This window comes from Bidens hawaiensis, unplaced genomic scaffold (assembly GCF_021521415.1).
Source record: "Bidens hawaiensis isolate Kalapana, Puna unplaced genomic scaffold, B.hawaiensis_p1.1 tig00004551_1, whole genome shotgun sequence".
In the NCBI taxonomy this organism is placed as follows: Eukaryota; Viridiplantae; Streptophyta; class Magnoliopsida; order Asterales; family Asteraceae; genus Bidens; species Bidens hawaiensis.
This window is the reverse complement of record NW_027491277.1, coordinates 1783315-1791557: the sequence shown is the minus strand read 5'-3', so window position 1 is coordinate 1791557 and position 8243 is coordinate 1783315. Positions and strand designations below refer to the sequence as shown.

Here is an 8243-nt window from a genome sequence, read left to right as displayed (position 1 = left end):
CTTTTTCCCTTTTAATAAACAAATAAACAAGTAAGCATGTAATATATAAGCATTCAATTGTTCAACACACAATAATCATGATTTTGCTAGTCATCTTCTTCCCTTTTAATAACATTTTCACTCTTTTTTTCTTAATTCATCTTTCCCCTTTTTCTTTCAACGAAATATCAAAGGATCGTTGTCGAAATTTCACCGGGGTCGGCCAAAAATCAGTGGCGAATCTTGGGCTTTGTTACGGCGGTGACCAAAGTCACGGACCCAAAAATTTTTGGGTGGACGATTCGGTTCGTGTCGGTGGTTTGGTTAAGGTCTGAACAAACAATATGTCATCTATATATCTAATTTTTTTCCATTCATTCAAATTTCAAACGATTGTTCTTACAATTAAAAAAAACTATATGATTTTTTAACCAACAAGACCTAAAAGATTCATAATAATGTGAGAGCCGATAGGAAATGTGAGTACCTTAGAAGAAGAATTACAAAACAGTCGAATATGTTATAGGGGCGCAAGTGAGTTTTATAAAAATTCAAACCCTAATAAGTGTTCAATCTGCGTTTTTTTATGTATTGTTTAAACAAGTTTTTATTTTTAGAAATTGGCCCCCCCCCCCCCTCAATTTTGAGTTTTATAAAAAAACAAACGATGGGGTATTATATTTTAAAAAAAAACAGTGGTTACCGGCAGCATTTTGGAAAAATACATCTGGGTGACCGCGCTTAATACGCATAAAAATTTTCAGGAAAAATCACGAAATTTACCTTACTAACGAAGAAAACGTCAGTGGCCGGGGCCTGGGTCACCAAAGAGCTTCGCCCATGCCAAAAATTATCGTACATATAACTTTAGAAAAAAAGGAATTTCACAAGCCTGCCGCCCCTACAACTTGGCAGTAGATCCGCCCCTGAAATTGGAGACCTTGATTCCAAATCCCAGGTTCGCAATACTCGTATGAAGTGGATACTCGTCCACGGTTTAAGGAAGAGTACGGGTGACTCAACGTAGCATCAGAGAATACGAAAATGTCCTCGCCTAACAAGAAGCCTTAGTGAAATAGCTTGCCAAGTTATCAATCAAACCCGAAAGCAAAATTCTATATGCAGAGAAAAGGTATCGATTCACCAAAAATTAGAACTAAAACAACAAATCAAGAGACTTCTCAAAATCTACTTTAAAGTTCACCGCTTTTGTTTTGACTTCTTCAACCAAGCAATGGCTTTATCGATGATCGGTAGACCTTATAGAGTCTTGTGACTTAATAAAAAAGTAGTTATATTTATATGATAACCAAATTCATAACCAATTTACTCCTGTTGGCTAGAATCATGTAGTTTACTTTGTAAATACATCTGATCAACTTGATATGTCATCCAAGAAGTATTAAGGAAGCATCGTAAGTAACAAAAAAATTTGCATCCCTGATTTGTTTTCCTATGTCGGGTAAAATAGATAAGACTTGTTCGAGACGGTCAATCACCAAGAACAATAAAAGAAAAAAAAAAAAAAGCTTCGGACAATTTTCTTATATTTCTTTTATTTCAAATAAAATAAGTGTACTTATAAGAAAAACAAATCTTAAAGTACAAGAAACAATCTTTTAAAACTAGAATTATAACCAAATAGTTAAAAATAGAAAAGTAGATAATTGACAAAATGTTGTAGAATCATCATCTTTTTAATTATATTTTAAAATATTTAGTAGGATAGGCTTTGCGATCCAAAAGGGGATAGCGGCGCAGCTTGTTGCTCGCTTACCCATTATCCAGATGTAGTTTGTTTTGTGTTAAATGATAATAAAGTAAAAATTGAAAAAATTTGTTTAGCAAAAAAAAATATATATATATTTAAACTGAATTGAAGTCCGGAATAGCCTTTCAGATAAAACCAAATGCACCATGTATGTATATAAAGTTGATAATGAACTGAGACTAGTATAGAGCAGTTAACTTAGATTTAAGAAACTCGGTTACAGTTCATGGATATAGTCCCAATATATGGGGGGTTACATATAAATTATCTAGCTAACTACATTTAACAACTGGGTTGGTAGAAACAAATAACCCTCTGGCATTGTTACAGTAAGAAAAAACGCCAGGAGGACCAGTTATTCCAACTTGGTCTGTAAAGATTCCAGTACACCTAAAATTTTCGCTGCAGTCGAACGTAATCACTTGATTTGTCGCCGAGGACCCATGTATATTCAGATACTTCACATTGCTCACATGTACAGCGTTTTTGTTTTTTGGACTGATGTTGTAATGCTGATCAATTATATTATGATTGGATTTTGTACGTTTACCAACCAAATATCCTGAAATACGATCCCCCTAGCATACCCAGTTCCACCCTGCGGTACAAGAACACGATAAAGATCAAATGATATCTTAAAACGATAGAAAATTTCTATAATGTTATACTAAATCTTACCGCTACTGTCTTGATTCGTAATCCATTTGTGGTTCCAGTGAGGTTACAGTATCGTACGTGCACCTTTTCGACTGTGTCAAAACGTCCGTTTTCCCCAAGGCTTCCAATACTACATAAACACATAAATGGCTATGTGAGGGGAAGTTTGTATAAATGTGACAATCAACATAAGAAAGAAAAGCATCGGTCATATGATACCTTATGCCATGGCCAGGTCCGCAGAACACCCTGGTTACATTAATATCGTATATGCCACCGTTAATAGCCACACAATCATCACCTATTTTTATCGTATCAAAATGGTTGAAACATTGCAATATAGAAGAAAACTGATTATTGTATAAGAAGCAAGAAGCTAGTATAAGTCAAATACCAGTTTGTATATTAGAGTCCTGGATATTTATGTGTGATGAATAAGCAATATCAATCCCATCAGTATTGGGGCTGTATCCAGGCGCTAAAATTTGAAGATTTCCAAGATCGACGTTTTGGCTATTAATAATGCTAATATGGAGGCTTGGGCTGTCAATATGAGTTGTCCCACTCAGTCGAAGACCATTGCATTGATTGAAATGTAAAGCCTAAAACAATTCACATGTTAGCCTTTTCAAACTTGACATCGATGCATAAAGAGCACACATCTTACCGTTGGGCGCTGGCATTTTCTGGCTGCAGCCTGCAGAGGCAAACAAATCTCAGGTTAGTAAGCTCTTTATGTTGTTTGATATAGATTAACTCAAGCAATCTTCAGTAAACCAACCGTGTTTCCCCACCACATCCGGCCCCGACCATTGATTTGGCCACCCCCGCTAATTGTGAGTCCAGGCACCCAAGAGAAAGATATCCAAATGGGACTCTTTTCACAACCTCTCCATCCACTCAGTGTATTAGGTGCAATGATGTTACCCAGAAGCTGTTCATCAAAACAAAATAAAAATATTAGAGAAACTTAGCCCAATAAGTTTTCACATGAAGTTTTCTTTTAGGTTTCGTATTTACATCACTAGAAAAGTGAATTTTTAGCCCAAAAAATCAACATTTACACATGAATCTTGTACGAAAAATAAATTAAAAGGCATACTCTTATAATAATCGTAAAAGTTAGAGTCTTTAGCTTTAGCAAGCAATGCATGTTTATTTTGAATTGAAAATGTGAATAGCGTAGAGAGAGACACTATTTTGTAACAAAAATTATGAACATCATTAATCTTTAAGTTGATGGGCGGCAATATGTAACTAAAAATAATTAATATATAAACATATATGAGGCTTATATAATAATATATATACTTCATATTCAAGAAACAAACCAAGAATATGAATAATAAATACTATTTGATGTTTGATGGCGGCAGATTGATTTTTAAAAAAGGCTTTACACCCATTGCTGGAGATACATAACCATTTGTTTTGTGTTCTTGATATCGATTCAACCTTTGACATATCTCAGTTATTGACTCATTTTACCTTAACATTCACCGCTGGGAATTTGCATGGACCGTTGAACATAATCACGCCTATTAGAAATGTCTTCCCTGGTGGTATGACCAACGTCCGGTCTCGTGACGCGTCATTGCATAAAGCACCCCATGCTTGACGAAAAGCCTACAAACATGAACCAATAAATTAGTAAACAGTCAACTTTGCATGATATGTAACCACATTCTCTTTAATTTATAGATTTGGTTTACATTGGTGTCATCTGTGTACCCATCTCCTTTTGCACCATAAGCGGTGACATCAAAAATCTCCGCGCTTACAGTTTGTGGGATAAATATAATGTAGCAAAAGCTCAACACAAAAACCATAAGGAAACCCTGCGAAGAGGAGAAGAAACATTACTTAATTTAAGTGTAATGAATAAAAACCATGACTCCAATACGTTGTTCATATTTCTTACCATTTTCTAGAACCAGCTGAAGGTGGTGGTTCTGTTGTTGCTTGATGATTGCAATGCATCAATTTATATTGTGAGAAATGCAAGTAGATTAAGTGTATGCGCAAGATTTTAATTATTTTCATACCAAAAATAAACTAAATGTGTTCATTGACTAGTACCTAAACACTTTTAAAAACTTTCCATACACTGTGTCTTTGTATGGAAAGTTTTTAAAAGTGTTTAGATACTAGTCAAAAAGTCTTTGACCAAGTGATTTAATTTTGACGATCATTGTCGCCATGCATGAACAATAGAGATTTTCGTTATAATATTGTAAATTATAAACTATTTATTACAATCATATGTTTTGATTTTGTTTATAATTGTGTTTTCTCGTTTGCTAAACCTGATTTAAATTCCAATTGACATTTCCTTTGGGATGCGTTAATTTTTTTAACCATTTCAAATATTCCATAACATGATTTCTCAACAAATATATAAAATCCATAGACGTAACGTGTATACATCTAATTAATTTGGATAAAGCATGTAATTACTAGAAACATTGAAACACTTTATTATAATGCTTTTACTACGAGTTTCTTTTTCCTAAAATGGTGTTGGTGGAATAATTATTTACTAAAATGGGAGATTTGAAAACTATTTATCAAAATGAGTGTTTTCTTGAAAACTTCATTCTTCTTCTTCCTAATTGTCACACCCTAAATTTTTAACTAACTAGGTTTTACAGTGAGGCGTGTGACATATCATGATCTAGCAATGTGTTATACCGAACAACCATTTAATAATGATAATTATCATTTATTACCGCTCATCATTAATTAGAAAATATAGTTACAATACAAATTGTGTTTTGCAGAAGCATAAACAAGTATAACATTAACTGAGAGTGAACAAGTAGGGATCCAAACATATCATTTCTTGAGAAACCCTAAGCACGCTTCAATGCTTGATGAAATCCGTGCATCCATGAATCAACCTAATTTCTTATGTGCACCTTGATATGCACGTTAGGGACCTGGGAAAGACATGTTAAAATGGTCAACACAACGGCTAGTGAGTTCACAGGTTTGCATCTAAAAACAAGTTATTTAAATATGCATATAATATTAACAGAGTTTATAAAACTAGTTAATTACTCTAGTATTCATGATAAAATAGTGTGGGGTCATTGCGACTGAATTTTCTACGTTGGTTTGTGTCTCCCACCAAGTCTTTACCCTAAGTTGGCAATGTTTAGGTCAATGTTACACCCGGTCGACCTCGATTCGAGTTAGAGCGACAAACACGGGTGCGTTTGTTAATCCCGGTAGTACTACTCGATATTACCTCATCAGTTAACCTTAATTAACAGTCCAAAGTGTGTGAGGACTTTTGGTGGTTAAATTCAATACGTAAATATGCGATAAAAACAATCTTACAAGATCTAAAAAGCTTTGTGCATGTTTTCCCCCAACAGGAGTAAGTACAAGAGAGGGGATGTGAAAACTCACATCGAGTGTGTGCTAATAAACAAAGTCAACAACTAAGGTAAAATATCTCATACGAGTATCCTAAAGTATACAAGCGAGTAAGTAAATGTGTGTGCGTTTCTAGAACCAATAGTATCCAAACAATCTTATCGTTTATTTGTGTTTGACCAAAGTTTGACTCTTGTTGACTTTGAACAAAATTTGACCGAGTTAACCCTACTACACATTGATGATTTATAATTGAGTATGTTAGCTTATAATTGATCGGCCCTAACCTACAACGGAATATGCCGGGGAGTGAACTATTGATTCATAGCTCACAAAACATTATCATACAATTAAAATGACAATATCTAAATGTAGGGCCCGTTATATTCAATTGGTCAGTCATACGAGAAGTATTAAGGAAGCATTGTAATTAAAAAAAATTGCATCCCCGATTCGTTTTCTTATTTCGAGTAAAATAGATAGGACCTTGTTCGAGACATTCAATCTCTAAGAAGAATAATATAAAAAAATGGGTTTGGGACAATTTTCTTATATTTTGTTGTGAAAATTCCGAAACTAGCACTTTTTAGAGAGATGAATTAAAAATAGCTCAACTTTGGCTTAAAATCTGAAAATAGCCCTCAAAATCTCGTATGGGGTGACACATTAGAATTGATCCGACGAGATTCAAAAGATTCAAAATGATTTGAATCTCGTCAGCTCCGTCCAAATTTGTAAGGTCCCGTTCCCGGTAGCCCTACTTTAGCGTCGGATTTACTCATAAACACAGTTTTACAAATCAGAGTTAATTAAAACTTTCGCGGAATATAAAACTTTAACCGTTTATTACAAACATTTAATCCTTTCTTTAAAACCATAATATATATTTAACACATCGTTTCTTCCATCTTCAGATGACAGCCGTTCAATCCATGCCATATGCCATCCTCATGCCGGCTCTTTAGTTCGCTCACCTACATTCATACTAAAAGTCAGCTACGCTGAGTGAGTTCTAGTTAATCAAGCAACTTACCATACAACCACTTCATACAATATGTATGTATCCGAAGACACATAATCCACTGTCTAACCTGTCCACCTTACCACTTAACCACTTAACTGCCCCTAACCACTTAGCCACTTGTTTACGGAAACATATAGAGGCTTGCCCTCTCACGTGTTCATGTTATGCCACTTAATAACATGGGCACGTATAGGCTTTCCCTATCACGCACTCACGTTATGCCACTTAATAACGAAGGCACGTATAGGCTTTCCCTATCACGCACTCACGTTATGCCACTTAATAAAGAAGGCACGTATAGGCTTTCCCTATCACGCACTCACGTTATGCCACTAACACCCTTACTAGACTCTTGCCACTTCTAACACACTCTACCTCTACCTGCCTATATCACACTTCATATCAGTTCATTATTTACGTAATAAGCAAGTCACATCATAGCATTCATACACACTAACAACCACTTGGAATTTACTATCCTTGGCGATACGTGCAATATCCGAAGATCGTTCATGTACCGACAAGCATTATAAAATAGCTACCTCGTATAACATCTATAGCATACACTTACCACTTAAGGTAAGTGTATTCACACTTCACATCGAGTATGCACACAGCCCCGAAAACATAACAAGGAAATGGGGCTAGAAACTCACCTGAATGCGGTTCCTTTCTCCATTTATCGTGGTTCCTCTCTTTAACTGTGCTCAGCTAACTATATATAGGTTACACGTATCAATACTCGTCCTATCGTATCAGATTATTTCAACTTAGTGCTAAGTTAAACTCAGGTGAAGTTAAGCTTAGGTGAAGTTAACCTCAGGTGAAGTTAACCTCAGGCGAAGTTAACCTTAGGTGAAGTTAACCTCAGGCGAAGTTAACCTTAGGTGAAGTTATCAACAGGTGAAGTTAACCTTAGCGAAGTTAACCTTAGGCGAAGTTAACCTCAGGCAAAGTTAACCTTAGGTGAAGTTAACCTCATGCGAAGTTAACCTTAGGTGAAGTTATCAACAGGTGAAGTTAACCTTAGCGAAGTTAACCTTAGGCGAAGTTAACCTCCGGCGAAGTTAACCTTAGGTGAAGTTATCAACAGGTGAAGTTAACCTTAGCGAAGTTAAGCTTAGGCGAAGTTAACCTTAGGTGAAGTTATCAACAGGTGAAGTTAACCTTAGGTGAAGTTATCAACAGGTGAAGTTAACCTTAGCGAAGTTAACCTTAGGCGAAGTTAACCTCAGGCGAAGTTAACCTTAGGTGAAGTTATCAACAGGTGAAGTTAACCTTAGGTGAAGTTATCAACAGGTGAAGTTACAGCAAGCAGCTACGGGTCCTTTCTCAACCCCCATAATCATCTTCGTTTTAATGTGTAACCCCTTGATATGATTTTAACCAACCCCGTGAACATTCCCATGATCGATTTCGGGTAAAACTCGG

At 35.5% G+C, this 8243-nt stretch overlaps 1 pseudogene; it reads right to left on the bottom strand.

The window, feature by feature from the left end:
• Positions 1 to 1960: 1960 nt before the first annotated feature.
• Positions 1961 to 7491, bottom strand: LOC143626985 (putative polygalacturonase At3g15720; annotated as a pseudogene).
• Between the last annotated feature and the right edge of the window lie 752 nt (positions 7492 to 8243).